The 22,065-nt window shown below is 47.6% G+C and overlaps 1 protein-coding gene across 4 annotated transcripts in view; it reads left to right on the top strand.

The window, feature by feature from the left end:
- Positions 1–392: 392 nt before the first annotated feature.
- KCNJ16 (potassium inwardly rectifying channel subfamily J member 16) overlaps positions 393–22,065 on the top strand; it is a 33,104-nt gene continuing 11,431 nt past the window's right edge. The window contains exons 1-3 of one of the 4 annotated variants that reach the window (XR_007207605.1): positions 393–682; positions 13,031–13,185; positions 18,967–20,630. The gene's annotated coding sequence lies outside the window, so the exon portion shown is untranslated. Of the gene's footprint in view, positions 683–3,977; positions 4,162–13,030; positions 13,186–18,966; positions 20,631–22,065 lie in introns of those variants that run through there. The other 3 variants (XR_007207604.1, XM_048324030.1, XM_048324031.1) reach the window with 3 other exon arrangements.

Here is a 22,065-nt window from a genome sequence, read left to right as displayed (position 1 = left end):
GCCCAGCTGTACCATTTGCATTCATCCTGCACCTTTGATTTTTTTTCCTCTCTGCCCTTGGGTAAAGTGAATTCTAGAAGGAAACTTCTTGCTGAGGCAAATTCCATCAGCACAGAAAAGGACAGGGTCTATGACTTCAACAGAAAAGGAGATTGCACTTCTTGTGTAGGCTGGAAGTCCTTCCCTTAACCTCATGCTAATCTAGAAACAGAAGACTTTTTATAGGAAAAAATAAATAAAATGGATTGCACAAGAAATCTGAAGCTGTTTATTCTCAAGTTGTCTACCAGCAGGTAGCTCCAAACCCAGTCCCGTGGGTAAATATTTGCAGTACCATTTGAATGATGAAGGGCTTTTATTACTTGGGAGAATTTCCTGCTTCTTGCCTTTGAAAGCCTCACCTGGATGTGCAGGGTGGCCCCAGCTCCCTGCTCTGAGTGTCCCAGCTGGGAGGAGGCTGCTGAGCTCCAGGCTGGATGTTCCCTTCCTCAAGATGCCGGGCAGACCCTCTGAGCTGCTCCCAAGGACTGGAGTCAATGTTTAACCGGACTCTTTGGAGTTTACAGCTCGTGCCTTTCTTTATTATTAACCCAGCCTCTGTTTTGCTGCACAGTTGCAGAGCTGCTGGCAGCGAGACACGAAGGAGCCTTCAAAGAACTTCCTCGTGGCAGCCCGAGCAAAGGTAAAGCCCCTTTTGTGTCCTTTCCACTCCTGCACAGGGCAAAGCAGCTGCACATTCCGGGTTTCTGCTCTTCTCTTGGGGCAGAACAGCCCGGCAGCAGCCAGCTTTGCTTAACTGTGTCTTTTTCAATTCAATCACTGCACACATCCAGCTGATTTCATCCTAATTTGACCCAAACAGAAGTGTCTGTACCCACAGTTAAAGGGTGTGCACTGTGAATTTATTTATTCCCTGCTTTCCATTGCTTTTTTCTCCACACCAACAGCCTTGTCTCTGTAAGTGTGGTTTTTTTTTTTCTCTCCTAAATTTTTATATTCTCATGTTTTATGCTCAAGTCTGTCCAGGTTTGTGGTTTTTTCTCCCTGTGGAGAGACAGGACTGCGCCAGAGAAAAATCTGTATTTACAGCAGTCCTTTCACTGAGCTCACCCAATCCAACTGCACCATTTGCATTCATCCTGCACCTTTGATTTTCTCTCTCTGCTCTTGGGTAAAGTGAATTCTAGAAGAAAAGTTCTTGCTGAGGCAAATTCCCTCAGCACAGCACAGAGAGGACAGGGACACTCATCTCACGTTTGTTCTGGTTGCTGTGTCAATATGGTGGGAACACTTGGTTTTAAGCCGTATTTGTTTTTAAATCATGAATATTTGTTTTTAAATAATGTTTCACATGTGTGTGCTACGTGGTGGCTCAAAACTGGTCTGCAGAAGGAAGGATTCACTTGGTCAAACTTTTTTCGCATTTGCCGTGACATAAATTGACACGGAAAATAATAGAATGGAACTTTAGCTGAAGTAGAGCACAGAAGGAAAGTGGGATGATGATTGAGAGTGAAAGTTTAAACAGGTACTTAAAGACATCCAAAAAGTAGCTGACAGTTGTGTTGTGTAATTGCCTATTAGACAAATACTATGTATTTCCAAAAAACATAACATTTTAATAGAAATAGGGCTTGAAAAACCAATAAAAGAACCAAATCTTTCCTGTCTCCTGCTGCTCCCAATTCCATTTTGCTCCGGGAGTAAATCCTGTAGGACAGGTGTGTCCCCATCTAGGCAGAGAACATCTCAGCCTTAGGGACAGCTGCGTGCAGCCTCCTCTCTGTGCCTCTGCCTGGTGAGGAAAACGCTGATATTCTCTGTTCAGACCCAGCTGCTTATTTAAGGGATCAAGGCACCTTTAGCAAGGGATGATGATGTGGCCAATGGATACTTCCAAAGCTTCTACCACATCTAGAGAGGTTCAGTCATTACTCCCCCGCTGGAGAATCCTGGAATGAATGGGATTATTGGTGGCATAAATTAGTATTTGTTGGAATATTGTCAGCACTGGTCCAAGTGACCCTGAAATTCTAAATCAAAACACAGAAAAAATAAATGAAGAGTTGCCTGATTCCAGGAAATGGAAACCTTGGCTATGAATTAAGTGAGAAGTCAGCTGGGAAGCTTTGAACCTGTTTCTACAATGGCCAGATTCAGATGCTGCAATTCACCCAAAGATTAAGAGATAAACAAGCAAAGAAAGCAGAACAAAACATAAACCTGGGCTCTGAAAGAATGGGGGGATTGGCAAGTTGCCAAAGAACCTTGTGTCTGTTCAAAGGTGACCTGGGTCAGCAGAGGATGAATTTGTCATCGTTTTTATCAGGAGTTTAAAGTTTGTTAAGAGCCCACAGATTTCTCCATTTCCTGAGCATTTTTTTTTTCCCCAATCTGGCAATTCTACAAAGCACAAATTGGACTTTAAAGGAATTTGCCTGGCTTGTTCTGGGTGCCACGAAATGCAAATGTGATGGCATCAGAAGGGGAAGGAGAGCTTTGAAGAGCCAGATCTTGTCAGGGAGCCAGGGAGCCAATGGAGCAGGGAGAACTGGAATTCTCGGGAGAGGACACGGCCTGCCGGGGAAAGCAAACGCACCCCAGGAAGGAACAGGGACGAGTTCATGGCTTCCTCCTGGATAATTCCTTAGGCCAGCCCAGCTGCCTCATCTCGGCTTCAGAGCTGAAGTGGTCAAGGCAAAAAAGTGGAAATGGAGCTTCCTAGAGGGATCTTCTGGAGAAAAAGGTGGGAAAGGAGAGGTGGTCCAATTTTATTTTGCCTGTAGCAAAAGCAGACAAGCTCCTTGTGCCTGAGTTAACTTCTGGCTCTGCTGGTGTGAGAGCCAGCAGCAAAATTCCCAGTGCAGCAGGACCTGGAGCTATGGAGGGGTTTTGGTTCATTGGTTGGTGGGGGTTTAGTTGGGTTTTTGGGATTTTTTGGGTTGGTTTTTTTGGAAAGGCAGTCCCAAACCCATTCTGCTGATACTGAAGGATAGGACACATTGGATTTCACCTTATTCTGCTTCAGAGACAGGAACAAAAGGCAGAAAAACCTCATTTTCCAGCACCACTGCCCCATCCAAGCTTGGTGCCAATATCCTGACAACGAATAGCTCAGATTTTCTTGGGGAAAAGATAGCAAAGTAGGAACTGCTTTTTATTCCCGACTCCAGGAATTCTTATTCTTATTTCTTCTTATTTCCCACAGCAAAAAACTCCTTTGTGTCCCAGCACTGAAGTGTTAAAAATGCACTGATGATAACAGAAATACATCCCATGATATGATCAGGGTTTCTTTTCCAGTGCCTAATGATGTTAAAATAAATGGAATTATGTTGCTTTTTGTTTTTTTAAGTCAGTAAATTCCCAAAGAGGATTTGCCCCATTTCTACAATGTGCTTAAGGACTTAGAGCTCACGATCAAATGCAGATTTACTAGGGCCACGAGGGCTGGCAGGCAGCAGCCTCTGCTCAAAGCTGCTCAGGGCCTTTTTGTTCTGCTCCAGGAGGGTTTTTCCCATCTTCATCAGGATTCCTGAGGTCAGATGTGGCCTTTTGCAGGGTTTTTATTTAAATTGTTCAGCAAAAGTGATAAATGCTTTACAACAAACAGCAAGGAAAGCTGGGGTTGTGGACGAGAGCTAGAAAAAAAGGATTGGGGAAAATATCACGGCAGCATCTCTGGAGGGAAGTTTTTCCTCCTTTTTATTGAGGATATTCCCACTGAGTTCGGAGGATGTGGGATGAAATCACAGCTCTGTGTCTCTGACTCTCCCCCTCTGCTGGCAGTGCTGTCAGAGCTGCACAGGAGCTCCGAGCTCTGCCAAAAAATCCCTGCAGGAATCCCAGAGCAAGGAACACTCCTCGCTTGATCCGAGGATGAAGCACCCAAGAAATCTCTGGGGTGATGGAAAGCAGGAAAATTAAAATTTAGGGAAGGGTTGTTCAGTCTGGGCTGTGTCTGTTTGCTTTTACAGCTGTGGAACCAGGACAGGCTGTGGCTGATAACGCCCTGGTGAAGAGATGGTGATTGTTGGGAGAGTTCAGGAAGGGCATCTGAGGCTCTTACAGCACTTCCTTTGTTAACCCAAGTCAGATCCCACCACTGAACCAACAAAGGATTTTATTATTCTTGCATTTTGAAATGCAAAGTAAATAAAATACAGGCTGTTGATGCAGAGGAGATTATTTCACATGTTTTGAAAGCCACTGCAATGTACAGAATACACAACACTGGTCTACCACTGAAATATCACTTAGAGATCTTAAAAATTAAAGGGTTTAAGGCGCAGAAAGATGGGATGGTAGCACGTGAAACGTTGAGGTGTTGTGCACATGATGTGAGGGTGCTTTGTCTGTCAAGAACATTTTCCTGCTCCTGTTTCTCGGCTCTTCTTGATGGAGATTTTTTTAAAATTCTTAATCTGCTCTGCACAATTCTTTGCTTTGTTCAGTACAAAGACTTGAAAGTTGCCAAAAGTAAATGACAAACTATTGGAGGAAGAGAAATCCAGTCCTTTAAGCAAACTTTCCACCAGAGTTTAGAAATTCCCTCTCTCCATGGGATGAGCTTCAAGGTCCCTTCCAACCCAAACCATTCCATGGATACATGAAACAAAAATTAATTATTAATGTCACAGAGATGTGTCTTGGACAAATTAATTCTAACCTTCATTAACCCAAATGACAGTTTAATCTAAATTACCAGTTCAGATCCACAGATTGTGTGGCTGCTAAGTTTTCTTCTGATAAAATTCTATGAGCAGAAACATTTTTTGAGAAGAGGAGAAAGCACAACCAGTATTTTACTGAAAATAGTTTGCAGCTAATCTTTTCTGCTAACTCAAAGCAAAAAAAACACCTTTTCTCTGTGTTCGTTCAGTGCTGATGAAAGGGCTTAGCAAGAGCATTCAGCAAAAGGATTTGCCACTCGGGGCCTTGGGCACATTTTCAAAACTCAGACACTTCCACCTTGTCCTCTGTTCCCGGCTCCAATTCCCCAAATCCTCTTAGGTTAATTTGTTTTCCAGCACAAGCCCATATGAAACCTAAACCGCGAGAAGGGCATTTTCTTTTTTTATTTCGCTCTGCACGGCGGGGGATTGAGCTCATCCCGCTGGGTCCGGGGGATGTCGGGGGTTTCCCTTCCAGCGCTGCCGGAGCAGCTCCCGCTCGGGCTCCGGAGCAGCCGTGGTGCTGAAGGGATAGCGCCGGACCGCACCGCACCGGGACCGGCCCGCACCAGCCCTGCGGCCTCCCCGCCCCTGTCCCGCACCCATCCCGTGTCCCATCCGCATCCATCCCGCCCCGGGAACATCCCGCACCCAGCCCTGCGCCCCTGTCCCGCACCCATCCCGTGTCCCCTCTGTGTCCCACCCACACCGGCCCCGGGAACAGCCCGCACCCAGCCCTGCGCCCCTGTCCCGCACCCACCCCGTGTCCCATCCGCATCCATCCCGCCCCGGGAACATCCCGCACCCAGCCCTGCGCCCCTGTCCCGCACCCATCCCGTGTCCCCTCTGTGTCCCACCCACACCGGCCCCGGGAACAGCCCGCACCCAGCCCTGCGCCCCTGTCCCGCATCCATCCCGTGTCCCATCCGCATCCATCCCGCCCCGGGAACATCCCGCACCCAGCCCTGCGCCTCTGTCCCGCACCCATCCCGTGTCCCATCTGTGTCCCACTCGCCCCGGGAACATCCCGCACCCAGCCCCGCGCCTCTGTCCCGCACCCATCCCGTGTCCCATCTGTGTCCCACTCGCCCCGGGAACATCCCGCACCCAGCCCCGCGCCTCTGTCCCGCACCCATCCCGTGTCCCATCTGTGTCCCACTCGCCCCGGGAACATCCCGCACCCAGCCCCGCGCCTCTGTCCCGCACCCATCCCGTGTCCCATCTGTGTCCCACTCGCCCCGGGAACATCCCGCATCCAGCCCTGCGCCTCTGTCCCACACCCATCCCGTGTCCCATCCGCATCCATCCCGCACCCATCCCATGTCCGAGCTGCGTCCATCCCGCACCCGCACCGCGTCAGCATCGTGCCCATCCCGCCTCCATCCCTCACCCCTCCCGCGTCTGACCCACGCCTAACCCATGCCCACGTCATGCCCACGCCTCACCTTTCCCTGCACCCGATCTGCGCCTGTCCCTCACCTGCCCTGCGTCCATCCCGTGTCCATCCCGTGTCCTACCCACGCCCAACCCATGCCCTCACCTCGCCCGACCCCCGCCGGACCCGCACCCATTCCATGTCCAGCCCACACCCGACCCATGCCTGACCCCGACCCCCAGCCTCCTGCTCCCTATTTTTCCGGCATTTTCCACAAAGGGAAGTGGTGTCCAAAAGCTCCAACACCGCTTTCTGGAAGAAAAGTTGTTGAAAACAATGTTCCTGCCCCAAAGCTGCTCTTAGGATAGAGTTACAGAAGCATGGAGGTTGGAAAAGACCTCTGAACTCGTTGAGTCCAACCATTAACCCAACATGGCCAAGTCCACTGCCTCATGTCCCCAAGTGCCACGTCTCCATGGCTTTTAAATCCCTCCAGGGATGGGGACTCCACCACTGCCCTGGGCAGCTGCGCCAGGGCTGGGCAGCCTTTTCTGGGAAGAAATTCTTCCTGATATCCAACCTAAACCTCCACTGGTACAACTTGAGGCTGTTTCCTCTTGTCCTATCCCTTGTTAATTGGGAGAAGAGACAGACCCCACCTCTCTCCACTCTCCTGTCAGGGAGTTGTGCAGAGCCACAAGGTCCCCCCTGAGCCTCCTTTGCTCCAGGCTGAGCCCCTTTCCCAGCTCCCTCAGCCACTCCTGGTGCTCCAGACCCTTTCTACCTCAATTGCTCTTCTTTGGGGTCACTCCAGCACCCCAATGTCCATAGACAATGTCCACTATGCTCCATGGAACTCAGTTTCTCCTCCCTTGTGAAAAACACTGAGGTTTTAAACTCAAGGAGCGCTTAATGCCCCCATTACTGGGCTCTTGTGCTGCTCTACCAGCACAGGGCCAAGAATTTGTCTCCAGCCTGAATTGCCTCAGCTTAATGAGGTAGGACACACATTAGTCCTGGTGCTAAACTGCTCTGGGGGGGTGTTGGCTGCTGTTGAACAGCTGCTGGATTCTGCCCCACAGGGAAATCTATTTACAGGTTGTGTTTGGGGTTGTAAAGTTTGCAACTGTGCTGGGGGAACAGCAGAGCCACGGAGCCGTTCTGAATTATTAAGAATGTTCAGTCACACAGAACAAGAACCATAAACCAAGGGGTCAGGTGCTGGTTGGCCCCGGGGGGTGTGCAGGGACAGCGAGCACAGGTCACCCTCAGGTCAAGGGCTGCTGCTGAGCAGCAATAGCTCAGTGGGCAGAGCCCATTAGCAGTTGCCCTCTGGCCTGTGGAGCTGGCTGCATCCAGACAGCTCAAAAATAATGTAACCCCACTGGAGAGACTGTGCATAGGCAGTGGGACGTTCTGGGAGAGATCGGCAAGGAATACAGGACCTGGAATTATGAATGTCAGTGAAAATTCTGATTTTTTCTTACTCAAACACTTTTGAAAAAACCCCAACTTCCTGATCCTCAGTAACAGTAAGATCCCTGTAGGACCAAGGGGTCAGCTCTGAGGTTGGCAAGGGCTGGGCTATTTCTAGCTATCGAGTATCCCATCTGAATCCCCCTGCCGAGGGCTGAATATTTAGGATTTCCATGGCAACCTATTTCTGAGCCCCTCTTCCAGCCACACGGACTCTTGTCAACTGATCCAGGGCTGCTGGAGGTGGCGGCTGAATTTATTCAAGCAATCACATTCTCTTTTCCAAGGCTAATGCCCATGAATACGGAGCTAGCCGAGCGAATTGCCAGGGATTCCATCCCCATGAACATGTATAATGTTCCAGCCCTGGAGAGCAGCATTTAATTGATGAGTGGGATTATATTTCCACAGCAATCATAACAAAGTCAAGGTTGGCTTTCTGGGGAAGACAATTTGCTGGAATATCCTCGCTGCCTGGTTGTCCAGGAAAACTTTTCCTTTATGGACGAGCAAAAAACTGAGGCCAGATGCACTCAGCTCTTTTCATAGTCTGCAAATAGCCCATGAAGCCAACTCAGGAGCCACACTGGGGTTGCCCTGGCTACATCCATTAATTTACTCCATTATCACTGGGATGCTGATTGTTTACCTGCTCAGGAATTAATAGTCAGTCCCTGCTATCCTCAGATGGCTGCTCGGGGCCAATGTAAAATGGATAAGGGCTCATTGTAAATCCCACATGAGTCAATGGGCATCTCTGTCCCTGTTTCCTTCAGAGCTGGAATTAGCCAGCCCCGCTGCTGTGCCCTGAAATATGAATTTTTTTGTCCTCAAAGCACCTCTGCAAGGTAAGGTAAAGCCACTGACTCAGGTCACGGATGGAAAGCTGGGGCCAGAAAGGCGACCTCAGCATCACCCAGAAGTGCTGCCCCTTGTTGTCCCTTCAGTCTGGATTTCTTTCCATGGGCAGTGGGATGTGGAGAGAGGAAAGCAGCATGCCTGAGGTTTGCCCAACCTGGAGCTGGACACAGGGACAGGGAAGCAGCTGGAGGTGGAAACTGGGAGGTAATTTCACATCTTGTGTAGGCAGAGAGACCAACAGCTGCATTCAGATGCCTTTTTATGGGGCCTGGCTGGAATTAAGGAATGAAATTAAGTTCTGCTGATGGCTTTGGAAACAAGAGGGTGGTGAGGAGCTCAAACCGTCTCTGACCTATGGCGAGGCAAGCAGAAATGTGCAGGAGATGTGCAGTGAGTACCTGTAGACCTTAGGGGAGAGAAGAGCTGTGGTCAGAAGCCAAACCCCAATGCCACACTCATCCTTCTTCATGGACAGACAGGGAGCCAGCACCTGGAATATTGAAATTCCCAAGTGGTCAGAAATGGTTATCCTTCTCTTGAAGTCTGAATTTAGTGTGGTTTAGGTCCATCTTAGTTACTGCAGGAGGAGAACATCCCTACCTGGCTTATCCCAGGATGTCCTGTGCCAGAGACAGGGAAATCAACCTGGATGTCTTGAGCTTTTTATCACAAAAAGAGCTTTTTTTTTTCCTCTTAGCCCAAGCTAGGTCCTGACATGGAAATTTTCTCCTCAGTTGACATTAGAATTAACTTGTTGACATCATTAGCAGAGCACATAATAGATAGTTGAACTGCTCTGATATTTATCTTTAGGTCAACAGCTCTTGAGACTCCAGAGGCAAATTAGAAAAGAGCATAGACTCTTTATTAGTAGAACTTAATTTAACTGTATTTAAACTTCATTAAGGAGTAAAAAAAAAATGATCTTTCTTAATGCACTCTTGCTTTATAAAGTATGGAATAAGAACATTAGATTAGTTTGATCCTGGTTCTTATTAGGCACCACAGTAGATGAGAATGCACAAATTCCCTCCTTGAGTTAGGACTCTTGGATGTCAAATCAAAGCTCAGGTGCTCCACAACCCATTTCCTTTCCTCAGTGTTTTATGTTTCCTAGCCCTGTAATTCTCCCCAGGAAACCAGCAGAAATCTTTATTTCTTACCCCCCTGCCTGCCCGAAGTAACAGCTCTGATTTAAACAATCAAGCACATGTTCTTACACTGTCTGCACCTCCCGCTCGCCAGAAACAGGGATGTGGTGAGGAAAACCATGGAGGAAAGGAAATGACATTAACCTTTTCCATCTGATAAATAAGGGCTCTATTCAGCTGCAGTAATCCACATCCTCCCCTAGAGATCCAGTTAATGTAATACCTAAGGGCTCAGCTCATTTCAAATTATTTCCACGCTGGCCAGCTGATTTCTTGGTGAATTATGCATGGAAAAGGACTGGAGCCCTCCTGTCATTCCCAACACCCTGAACACCCTCTGGGATGTGCCAGAGGCTCTGTGACACCCCCGTGGCTTTTCTGTGCCCCCAAACAGGGACTTTTGTGCTGATTTTCATGTGACCACCACTCCGTAAGCGCTGAAGGTCCCACACTTCATCCCCTGTGCTGCTCTTCTCCGCAGAGACCTTCTCCCTGCCCGATCAAATATTCAGCACCTGCAGTTTTTATGGAATCAAAAGAGAGTTTGAACTTGGAATGGATGGAAATTTAGAGCAACAGCCTCAGCCAGGGTGCAAAAAGGGTTCTGCACGTGTTTGTGGGGTTGGAGGGGATAGATGTGGAGCAGTGGGCGCTGCAGGGTAGATTGAGGGATCCACACTCCCAAAGGATAAAAGCTGGGGATTGAAATGTGGGTTTTTTCCCCCCTTTTTCGTACACAGATTGCTCCAGTGTCTGCTCAGCTGGACCTGCCCAAGAAACCTGTGGAGCCAAAGGGTTATTTACAGGCACTGAGGGAGGGTTTTCAAGGCAGGACAGGGAATCAGGGAACACAGATCCACCTGGAAATCAATGGGGAACACCAGTCTGACATGAAAACATGGGATTTATCTCAGCTGTATTGATCCACAACCCACTGAAACCATGGGAATCTCATTATTGGCATCAAGGCATTTGGGATTAAGTTCCTACTTTATGAGACATGTTCCTTCCTCGTTGGTGTTTTTTCCTTTAGGGAGTGTAACTACCAGAACAGAACAACCCAAAGTCGGGTGCAATTTTGCAACTTTTCTGATGCCTTAACGAGCTGTGCTCCCAGGGTTCATTACGAGGCTGTCTTGAAACTTGCTGGTTAAACAGGAAAAACAAGAAACCTGACCTCACCGGAGTGCTTAATTGAAGTGCATTTATTGACTGGTTTGAAGCTCTTACAGCAACTGTGTTTGCTGAGAGCTCTTGGCTTTAATTCACCCCTGGCCCCTGGGGCAGACACAGCTGTGACTGTCACACTCCAGGGCTGGGCTGGGACTGGGCAGGAGCTACAGCTGGAGATGGGAGATTTCTCTCTCCTTGTGATGCTGCTCAGCTTGTCTCCCTCTCCAGGACTCCAATATGGGATGAAAATGCCAGAGCTAAAGCAAGAGCATCGTGCTGGGCATGTTTTTGGTGGTTCTTTGGTGCTAGGGCAAGTAACCTGAATCAGTAAAGAGAACAAACCCCTTTGCCAAAGACCTTAAAGATTCTGCAAGCTGCAAATCTTTTGGAGGCTTTGGATCTCCAACCTCATAATGCTGAGGAGGGAGGACTGAGAGAAATCTAAATCAGTGCCAAAGGAAGCTGCAGCTGGATCTCTGCTGGCAAATCGACCTTCGATACAGCAGTGCCGACACTGGCGGGTGCTTAACGCTGCTAAATTCTTCTCCCCATCCATCTGCGCTGGAAATTCAGGCAGAAAGCTGCAGCCTGTGACCGTGCTGTAACCTGAAGAACAGTTCCTCACTTCCCTCAGCAGGCAGTGGTGCCTCCAGCCATGATCCATTAGCACTGAACTTCACCCAGTTTTGTCTGGATTCAGGAAACTTGTTCCACTGGCAGGAAAGATTTCGGAGCTTTTTGTGTTATCTCTCTGTCAATCTTGAGTGGGGAGCTGAGCACAATTGAGAACAGTTGCCTGATGAAAGAGGCAGGGAGTGAATGCGTTCTGCAGGAGGCAAGAGGAATGGAAATCAGTCCTGGAATAGATGGAATAGATGGATGTGGCCCTCCCCTGGTGCCAGAGATAAAGCTGAGCTTGCAAGGAGTGGAACAAGACATTTTTGGATATGATGTCGCACCGACTCCGTGTGAGACCCGCTGGTTTCACCTCTAATCTAGCTCACTGTAATGTTAAATTAAACTGGCTGGGGTTTTTTCCAAAACTTTTGGAATCCTTTTGGCTCCGCAGAGCTGCTGCTGCTGCTCAGCTCAGAGCAACACCAGCACCAGTGACCAGGTAAAGGAAATCTCTGAAACCTCCTTGTTACAACCCAGCTGCAAATCTGACCCAGAGGAGATGGGATTCTGCTCAAGGAGTCTGCGATGCAAATTTATGCAGATGACAGTCATTAGTCTACTCTATGTTTGTTTTTCTGCTTGCTTGAGACAGAGGCAGCGACTCTGCAGAGAGCAGGCTGCAGATTTGTGCCCAAACTGCCAACTTAAAAAAGCTTTAGAGACCGAAAGAGACGGACTGTCCGTTCTCCTGGAGATTGCGGGGGAGTGGGAGGGTGGAAGCTGTTTCATCACCGGCCACCAACCTCTTGGCTGCTCTTTCCTGGCATTTTTTAGCAGATACTCGTGGCAAAGCTCCACGGGCAGGAGGGCACAGGCAGCAGCAGCACTGAATTAGGAGCAGGCAGAGTTTGTTTGACACAGCCCTAATCTAAGAATTTAGTGATAAACCCGGGGTGAGATCAGTGTCTGCGTCTTGGTTCTAACACTCTCCAAAGGGCTGAGATTAAAAACATGGCAGTAGAGCATTCCCAGGGATGTGTTTTGTCCATCTGAGCCAGAACACCTGGGAAGGCCTGGGGAAGTGGAAGCTTTGGACACTGACCTCATTTCTGGGGTCGGTGTGGTCTGTTAGAAACCTCCCCCAGCTCTCTGGGATCCTCTCAGGTGACAGGGACAGAAGCTGAGCGGGTGTCTCTGCAACCAGTTCAGAGCATAGAGTAAAAGAGGAATTTAAAACAACCTGCTGTGAGGGCAAGTTAGCAGCAGCACAGGGTTCTGAGGGAAAAAATTAGGTTTTCAGACATCTGTTGGTGACATTTATTACACAGAGTGGTGCTGGGATGCAAGGATAAAATCCAAGGCCCAAAGATATTTGTGCTGCCTGCAAAAAGCCCTTTCCACTTTTGCCAAAGCCCTCTTGTCAAGGCTGCACTAAAGGGGCTGTAATTACCTCTGGATCAATTATCAGGGAAATGGGGAAGGTTTGGGGTCAAGTCAGTTCCTGGTGTAAATCCTTTGGTTGCTTCATACTTATTGCAAAGCAGACCTTGAGCCTTTTTGAGAAAAACAATTGGAAAACTGCTGGACTCCCCAAAGTAGCATTTTTCTCACCAGTTCAAATGTGCTGAAAGGACGGGATTTTCTGTGAACTTTTCCCAAACAGTCTTGCCTTTTTTTTTTTTTTTTTTCCTTCTCTTTGAGAGGGGGAGGAGTTGTGTCTAAAAAAACAAACCCAACCTGTCGTTCTCAAGTCTGCCAACCTGTCAGTCCAGCCATGCAAGAAGAGAGGGAGAGAGACAGAGGAAAAGAAAGGAGGGAGTGAAGCAGAGATTCTTTCAACCCCCAGCAGGACTTTAAGGTAAAGCCCATTTCTCACTTCCTTAATTGCTCTTTTCCCCGTGTTTGTACACGTAAACAGAAATTCTATTGCCTTAGAGAGCTTTAACTAACTAAACAACCTGTGTGGGGATAAACTGCTTATCTCGTTCGGCTGGAGGGGTATTTGGCGTGTAACCTGGCAGCTCGTTGGTGGTTGTTTGGAAGCACGGTTCGTGTGGCTGGGATTCAACAGGACAGCGTTCATTTGAATATTAAAGAGAGGCAGAGCTCTGGTGTTGTTCGAGTCCATGTTCAGGGAGGGTGTTAAGCTGTGTAATTGCAGGGCTGAGCCAGGCTCTAATTACCGCAGATCAGGGTGAGAACTTGTCAGAGGAGGGAAACCCTTCCTAGCTGCCAGCTGCAGGGCTCTGACACCTTCCCCTGGAGCGTTCGGCATCGGCCTCTGCTGGGGATGGGATGTGAGACCACACAGACCGTGGGGCTGACCCTTTCTGTTCCTTTCTGTCCACTTCTGGAGGAGTTCAGCACCCTCTCATCACCAGAGGAGCAGCAAAGCTGCCCACAAGAATTCCTGAGTGAGGAGGGCAGAGCAGCACCGGCACTCTGGGCTCACTCCAAGGAAATTGAGGGTTGCAGACTGGGAGAAAGGGTGGCTGAAATGAGTCAAAAGGATCAGCCTGCCCCAGAGCCGGCCCTGGGAGCCTGCTCAGTGTTTGTTGGGATGGTTGGATGAGTGTGGGCCAAGCAGCGAAGGCCTGAGGAACAGGCATGGACACAACTTTGCTGGATGTGAGTGTCTGTGCAGGAGCACCTGTGTGACCTGTACCCAAATGTGTCTGTGCAAGGAGCCTGCCGAGAGATTCTCCCCCTCCTACACCGTGAAAATCCACAAACAAACGTGAGGAAAAAAGGATCCTGCTCATCCCCCCCTAGAAATCCCTCTATTTCTGTATTTCTAAACCCTGAGCAAACATTTGAAGCTGTCCTAAAAGCTGCAAAACCTTTCTGAGGAGGCTGAGGATCTGGGAAGTTCACCCAGGAGGCAGAGCTGGGGCAGGATTTCCTTTCCTTGCTGTCTCTTTGGGGTTTTCAGTCCTGCAGCCATGGTGCAGGTTACCTGTCTGGTAAAGCTCCCCTGGCAGACAGAGCAAGCTGAAAGATGGCAGAGGGAGACAATGCAGCTGTCACTGAAAGGCTTGGAATGCCTTTGCCAGGGTTTTGGTTACACAATCCTGGCTTCTGCATCTTCCTGGTTGTCAGACTTCCTCAAATCCTTGGCCTTGGCCTGTGGAGCAAAGGTCTTTCCCATGGCAGTGGCCACCACAAGCCTGGAAATCCAGAGGGGATCCAGGCTGTGAGAGGTGCTCTGCCCAGATCAAAAAGCTTTGCAATGTCCTGGTGTTACATCATTTTCCTTTCTTCTGGGATTGTGTTCTCCTGGGAGCCCTGACTCAGTCCCCGTGGGGATGGTGATACAGAGTGTGATTATAAACATTTAAAAAACAAACCCCCTTCTTTTATAGTGTTTTCTGTAGTATTGTTGTGAGCTTTCTTGCTAGAGCCAGAATGGAGAGGGAAGTGCTTTTTCAAGAAAATGTAGGAGGTGGAGAAGAGGAAGTGAATATTTAAGTATCGGTGGGGATAAACTCTCTTACTCCTAGTTACAGTAACAGAAGTTAGTCACTGAATGAAGGAAAGGAGGAAAATCAACTTTCATGGTCTGCAAAGACTTCACTGATGAACCTCACAGCACTTTTGCTTCTCTTCTCTTCTCTTCTCTTCTCTTCTCTTCTCTTCTCTTCTCTTCTCTTCTCTTCTCTTCTCTTCTCTTCTCTTCTCTTCTCTTCTCTTCTCTTCTCTTCTCTTCTCTTCTCTTCTCTTCTCTTCTCTTCTCTTCTCTTCTCTTCTCTTCTCTTCTCTCTCACCTCCATCCCACACTCCATGACACTTCTGAGCATTTCTGACACGAGAGCAGACATTCAGTTGCACTCTCCTAATTCCTACCCTGGAAAAGGTGTGAATGCAGTGGACAATGAGATTGGTGCTGCTAAATCAGCTGAGCTCCGCAGAGCTCAGGCAGTTGATCTATTACCAACAAAACCAGGATTATTGCAGCACTTGCTGATGGATGGTTTGGCAGCGCTCAGCAAATGTCAGCTGATCAATCAGAGTTAACCAGCTGCAAACTCGCTAAATTCAGGCAATATCCAGGCAATCCGTATTTTAGATGGGCTTCATTAGTGTAGCAACCTCTCCGTTCTAGAAGTGTCAGAAATACCAGCCAAGTCCTCCCCAGGACTGCTGTACTCCGGAGGCAGAAAGGGCAGGGACTGATGGATTGGTTTCTAAAGAAAGAAAACTTTAGCAAAGGATGCGTTGCCAGACGCGAAGGTTGAAATGTGAGCCGCCCCTGTGCCAGCAGAGGTTCTGAACAGCTCGTGGAGAGGTCAGGTGGGAAACACTTCACGGTGAGACAGTTTCTGCCTTTCACCAGGATGCTGCTCCCTCACCTCAGTGTTCCCTGGCGTGACTGAAATTCTGGAGATGGGCTGATGCTCTGCCCCTTTTTCTTTCATTAGTCACCTTTCTTGCCCAATACTCTCCCCCCCGAGCTTTTGGTGAGAAAGTTTGGTAACAGAACTCCCCTTTCCAGTAATTCATTGTGCAATTAAATTGCCACGTGATAAATACAAACGGAGCCCAACAAGCAAATACCACCCCACATTTCTGTCTGCTTTTAAACCGGGTTAAGGGCTTGATTTGATTCTTCATCTTTTCATCTTCAGTTGTAAGAGAGGACTTGTCTGTCCTGTCTGGCAGGAGGCAAAGCTGTAATTCAAGAAGTCTCTGTGCTGCATTTCACAAGGAACTGTTCATTTCTTGTATTTTCCAGTCATGATTCCCTCATTGGTTCCTCTTTTTAAAGCAGCTAAATTCATGTTCTGAGGGTGCAGAGGGGGGAGGATAACCTTCAACTCCTCAACTCTTCGTGGTGACACAGTGGGGTGGGGAATTGGGAGAGTGGAGAGGGTTTCAGCCCTTAATTTCCTGTGGAAAAGTTCAGCAGAGGAACCACTGAATTTTGGGGTTCTTTTTGCTGTCGTGGTACAGGAGAGCAGGTCAACACTTCCCTGAGAAGAGCTAAGAACTGACATTTGATAAAAATCAACAGTCTGGCAAACAAACTGAAAAAAGAGGCAATTTTGGTGAACAACCATTTTTTCAGGCAAATTTTCCTCAAGGGAAAACCAAGAGAGGGGCTCACAGAGCTGTGTGAAGAGACCCATCTGGATAGAAGAGCAACACCAGCTGGAAATCTTCCACGTGTAATAAAGGCATCTCCATTCCTGAGACAACTTCACAAAGCATCTCTAGTTCCTTTTAAAATGTTCTCTCTCAAACTGGTGTCAAACTGGTCAAACTGGCACCGAATTCTGTGCGTGTCAGCACTGGGGCACTGGCTTGGAGTGGCAGAACCAGCATCACCTGGCCCTGCTCACTCTTGCCTTTACAGACCTGATCTTTGATGGCCAAGTGGCCCCTTTTGCTCTCCAGGAAATGCTGATCCCCAGCAGCCCTGGGAGAAAGAGCAATTTTCTACCTGGCTTTGTCCCACTCAAGGATGGATTGAGACAACTCTGAACCACAGAAATGATATTCATTTAATAAAAGCAGAGGCCATAAAACACAGGCCACTTTCCACCAGAAATCTCAACGGGGAAATTAATATATTTCTATTTCCCCTCCCAAGCCTTCAGCAGCTGTTTGACTATTCATTAAAATCCTTCTAGTTTTCCACAACGGAGTGAGGACTCTTTCCAGGAGCGGCCTGTGGTGAGATTTCCAGTGCACTCCTGCTTTGGATAGCCTAAGAATATTAATCTTTTCATGGTATTTTGTCACCACAACCAGTTATTCCACAAAGAAAGGAGGCAATTGGTGCATCATGCAGAAAACCCCAAGTAACCCTCCAACAACTCCCACGAGTTTCTGTTATTCAGGTCTCAGAAAGGTTTGATTTGGACTTTTTTCAGTGGGGATAAGTAATTAGTGCTTAGCTTTATCTGCAAGGGTCTGTTCAAATGGAGTTCAGTGACTGGTGAAGCAATTTTGGATGGAGGTGCGGTTGCCCTGGCAACAATCGGGAGTGAAATCAGAACCTTTTGAGCAGCCAGTGGAATGTGGTTCCACTTGGATGACAATAGGTCAGAGCATTTTAACGGGTAAAATGTTATCCAGTACAATAGGATTTATTGCCACTATGACATCAGATTGACACTATTCCTGCAAATTCTTCAGCTTGTGACAGAGCTCGGCTCAAATCTGCTCAGTGGAAAAACTTGGGAAATGCCGTTAATCATTTTGTTTTCCAAACCAACCAGAGCCTGTGTGTCCCAGGGGGTTGGGAGGAATATCTTCCAAGTGAGTGAAATCCAAGCTCCCTGCACAGAGCCCTAATGAGTGGCTGTCCTGGACACAAGGAATGGTTTTGAGAACTAAAGGCTCCTTTCTGCAGGGTGCTGAGCGTGGTGGCCCAAATCTGCTGGAGAACTTCCGCCCTTGCTTTATTTTATACCGCCAAAATAATTCCCAGTGATTTCCAGGATGGTAATTCAGGCTCTTAAACCTGATTGCATTTGCTGACAGACAAGACCTTGCAGGAGCGAGTCCTAAAGCAACAGTGGAAGAAAAGGTTCCCTGTTCAATGTGGAGGAGCAATATTTCATCCCTCCTGCTTGGACATTTTTCCAACTCCTGCAATAAGGATCCTTTTATTCTGGAAGATCCCAGAGTTCTGTCTAAACGGATACAATGCCCAGGATTAGGACAGGACAATGTGCTGCCTGCAGCTTTAAGGAAATGCAGGTTAGGGTGCCAAAATCTGTCCCTCTACCCTGAACCAAAGCACGGAAAGTTTGGCATCCCTTGGGATGTCCCTACAGACCTCTGCCACACATAGAAATCCAGAGCCACCTGTTTTGGTGACATCAGAAATGGCCCTTAGCACTCATTTCAAGTAGGTGGCCCTTGGACCTTTTACCAATTTTCCTTTCGAATCAATGGAGATTGTTCCCATTCATTTTTTAATAGGAAAAGCAGATTTTTCTCTCAGTCATGACTGGTACCCTGCACATCCTTTCATTGTTGACTGGAGGCTTTTACAACAATAAAGCCCCAAGCTGGTGAGCTGTTCCTCTCCTTGGAATTCGTTCTGGAGAACAATCGAGCCAGACAATGACACAACCTGTTCCTTGTCTTCCTCAATGGGAAATGGGCTCTGAGCTTTGCGAGGCCATCCATAAACAGCCAAGGGTGTGGGAGGCGAGGAGTGACCTCAAAGGCGGGTTTTACACGGCAGAACAAAGAGATCTCCGAGCCTGATTGGAAAAACACCCCGAGAGCAAATTGATGGCAGAATATCATAATTATCAACACACGTCACGGCGTGGCTGGAGCCCCTGGCAGCTCCTTCAGACAGCAGGAGCAGAGTCCTGTGTGACTGCGGGGCCTTGGCAGCAGCGGGGACATCGGGGACATCGCTTCATCCCTCCAGCATTGCAATGGGCTGGAGGCTCATCCTCGCGGACGTTTGGGCCATTACTGCTCTCAGATCGCTTTCCCTTTGTTCCAGCACTCCTGGCCTCCTGCCAGCACCTCTGAGGTCGCTTTTTACTTCTCCTTAATCTGCGCTTTCCCTCCCGAGCGCGATCAGCCTCACAGTTGCTCCCATTTTAAGACATCCGAGTGATGTTTTCTGGGTTTTTTTTCTGTGGGAAACACCGCTTTGTGTTCTTCACAGACTTCACTTCCCGGAGATCCTCTCATCCCGAGGTGATGGAGCTTAGCACCATACGGAATGTTCCTGAGGAGGAATGCTGTCAGCCCGAGCTCGTGATTCGGGGCTGGGCAGGCCTTGGGAGTGATTTGGGGTTTCATTAATCACCTTTGGATTTGTGCGACTTCGGAAGGACTCTGGCTCTGAGCGGGAGCAAGTGATGCTGTAATTCCATTTGATTCAGTGAAAATGGGAGTAAGAATGACCCAGGGAAAATACAGGATACAAAATAGGATCAATCTCCCACTGAGGCTGCATACATCACCTCTGAATTTAATTTAATTTTGATAGCTGATCATTCATCCAACTCCCAACTAATCTGGGGACAGTGGCAGTAAATTTCAAACCAGAGGGTGAAATTCTCTTTAGCCACGCTCTTGTCTCTGGTGACAGCACCCCTGTAAATTCACTGTATAATAAATGAGAGAGGCATTTATTTCACAGACCCACAGCACCTGTGAGGCCAAGTAGAAAAGTTGTCTCTCAAAACAATCTTTGGGAATTGCTTTGGCAATAAAATCAACCCTACTGCAGTTTAGATATCACTTTTTGTGTGTGGAGTGTTGACATTTGCAATGTAGCAGGTTTTTATTTGATGTATTTTTGTTAACATGGGCTCTGATAAGATCTGCTCGCTCCTTCACACTGTTTGCCTGGAGAGGTAAAACAGGAAAAACACGGCTGGCTGAGCAGCTCCGTGGCAAACAGCTTGGAACGGGCTCAATTCCCATTAAGCAGCTCCTTCACTCAGCAGTGCTGGGGGAAAACCTTCCACACAAAGGGCGACCACAGAGTCTGAGATCCCAGGCCTTGAGGGGGACAAATCAGCCTCTGTGCAAGTCACAGGGAGGCAAAAATCTCATTTAAAACATCCCTACATTTAATTTTTTTATCAATGGCAACTTCTAGATACATGCTTCTTTTTTGTTTTGTTTATTTTTAAATAAGTGTTGTCATTTTTGGAAACAGATCAGTATTTTGGACAAAAAATAATATTAACTACCCCTGAGGCAGCTGAAGGATTTGCTGATAAATTCATTAATATAGGACTGAAAAAACCAATTTGTTGCATTCCTCCAGTGGTTTTTTACAAAGCCTTCACTGAAGATTTTGCCTTTCTGGCTCCAGTTTTAGGAAGATTCACAGCAGGTTTATGTTCATTCTTATTATGTGCTTATATTTAATATATGCATGGAGGTTTTCCTTAGATTTAAACCCAATATCTCAGCTCTTAGATAGTCGTTATCCCACATTCCTGGCCTGGGGCTCCTCTCCAGCCCTTCAGAAGCTGATTGAAGGCTCCATTCCTTGGGATTCCCATGGAAGAAGTTTGGGATTTGCCACCAAACCAGTTTGGCAAGGGCTGGTTTGACACAGAGTGGTTGAAAAATGGGTACAAAAATAAAGAAAATAGGAAATTACATTAATAATGCTGGTAGCAATCAACACAGATGAAATAAAGATGGTCAAGATTCAAAGGTTTTTCAGCAGCATGAAAAGAACCTTTTTAAAGTGGGCGAGGCAGATTGGAAAGGTCCTTCCCAGTGTCCCTGCAATTATTGCCACGTGCACATGAGAGAAAGAACCCAGCTGTGGATACAAAAATGCTGTTAGCAAGACATTTTCCTGCTTCTTTCTAAGCCTGTGAGATACTTTTCTCTCTCACAAAGATAGTAGCAGAGTTCTATAAACACCTGCGACCTTGCAAAGTCTTGTTTATGGTACAGCAGAAAAATATTTTGACAATGGATGTTTTAGGATTTTAGCCAATCACCCCGAGGGGTGGCTGATCCTTTGTCCAATTAGACTGTGAAGAAAAAAGTCTATAAAAGAGTTTGTGAAATAATTAAATAAATCAATCTTGCTGCACAATTCCTGCCTGCTGGATCTCCTCTCCTCCCTACGGCTGCGGGATACAGTAATACCCAGCAAGGAAAACCTTCCCTCAGTTACCTCTGAGAACTCAGAATGCTCCCAAATACAACTCTAAAGAGCAGGAGAGTGGGAAGACGTGAAAAAAAAAAAATAGGATTAGATGTGAGAAATGCTGTTGCAGAGGTGATACATTGATCCAAAGAACGGGGAATTGCTGCGGGTAAGGACTCTCTGGTGCTGGTGGAAATATTGAAAAGGATCTTAAGGATGAAGATCTGAATCTGGCTGTGGATGGAGTAGAGAGGTGGAAGTTTAAACTGGAGTCAGAGACGATGGGTAAAGCTCATCCCAGGAAATATTTGATGTGCACAATCATTAAAGTGCAGGCCTGGCATGAATGATCGATTTAGGCTCAATGTTTCCATCTTTAGAGGAATGAGTAACTCATCCGAGGATGTTTTAAAAATGGGGGAGAAGAGGGGTTTAAAAGGATATTCTGCCTATCTTAATATTGCTTAGAATCCTATTTTTTGCATCCATAGCTCCCTCAGGTGATCAGGAATAAGCTGTGGGACAGGTTCAGGAGACCAAAAATGAAGTTATTCAATCTGAACACTGAGGTTAAAATAAAATTCTGGAATATAGGGCCCAAACACACACAGCTACCCATGTTTTTCCACATTATTTCAATTATCTGGCTTGCAGAACACCAAGATTCTGTAAATCAGAGTGTTGGGCTTGGGAAAGGAATGACAGTGGAATCCAAGAGTGGCCAGCACCATGCTGAGAGTCAGCTCTGAGGAAATAACTCCTGGGTTTCAGGACGATCTCCCTTTCCAGGCCACAGGCAGCCCTGCTGAGACAGGGGAGGATGGAGGGATGGAGGCAGGGATGGATGGATGCATGGATGGATGGATGGATGGATGGAGGAATGGAGGGATGGACAGACCAATGTCTGCTCCACAAGGTGTTTAAAGTCAGCTCTGAGAAAATCATCCCAACCCTGAATTTCCTCCAGAACTCCGTGGAGTTAAATGACAATATGGAAACTCATAACTCTGCCAAAGTCTGCGAACCAAAAAAAAAAGGGAGCGAAGGTTTAACAAAGCCCTGGTTTCTTAGAAAGTGCTGCTGCAATTCCAGCAGGCCAAGCCAATCCCGAGGTGGATGCTGCCTGTGGTGATACTG

This window comes from Corvus hawaiiensis, chromosome 19 (genome assembly GCF_020740725.1).
Source record: "Corvus hawaiiensis isolate bCorHaw1 chromosome 19, bCorHaw1.pri.cur, whole genome shotgun sequence".
Lineage (NCBI taxonomy): Eukaryota > Metazoa > Chordata > Aves > Passeriformes > Corvidae > Corvus > Corvus hawaiiensis.
Note: the sequence above shows the minus strand (reverse complement) of the source record. Positions and strands in the feature narration are given on the sequence as shown.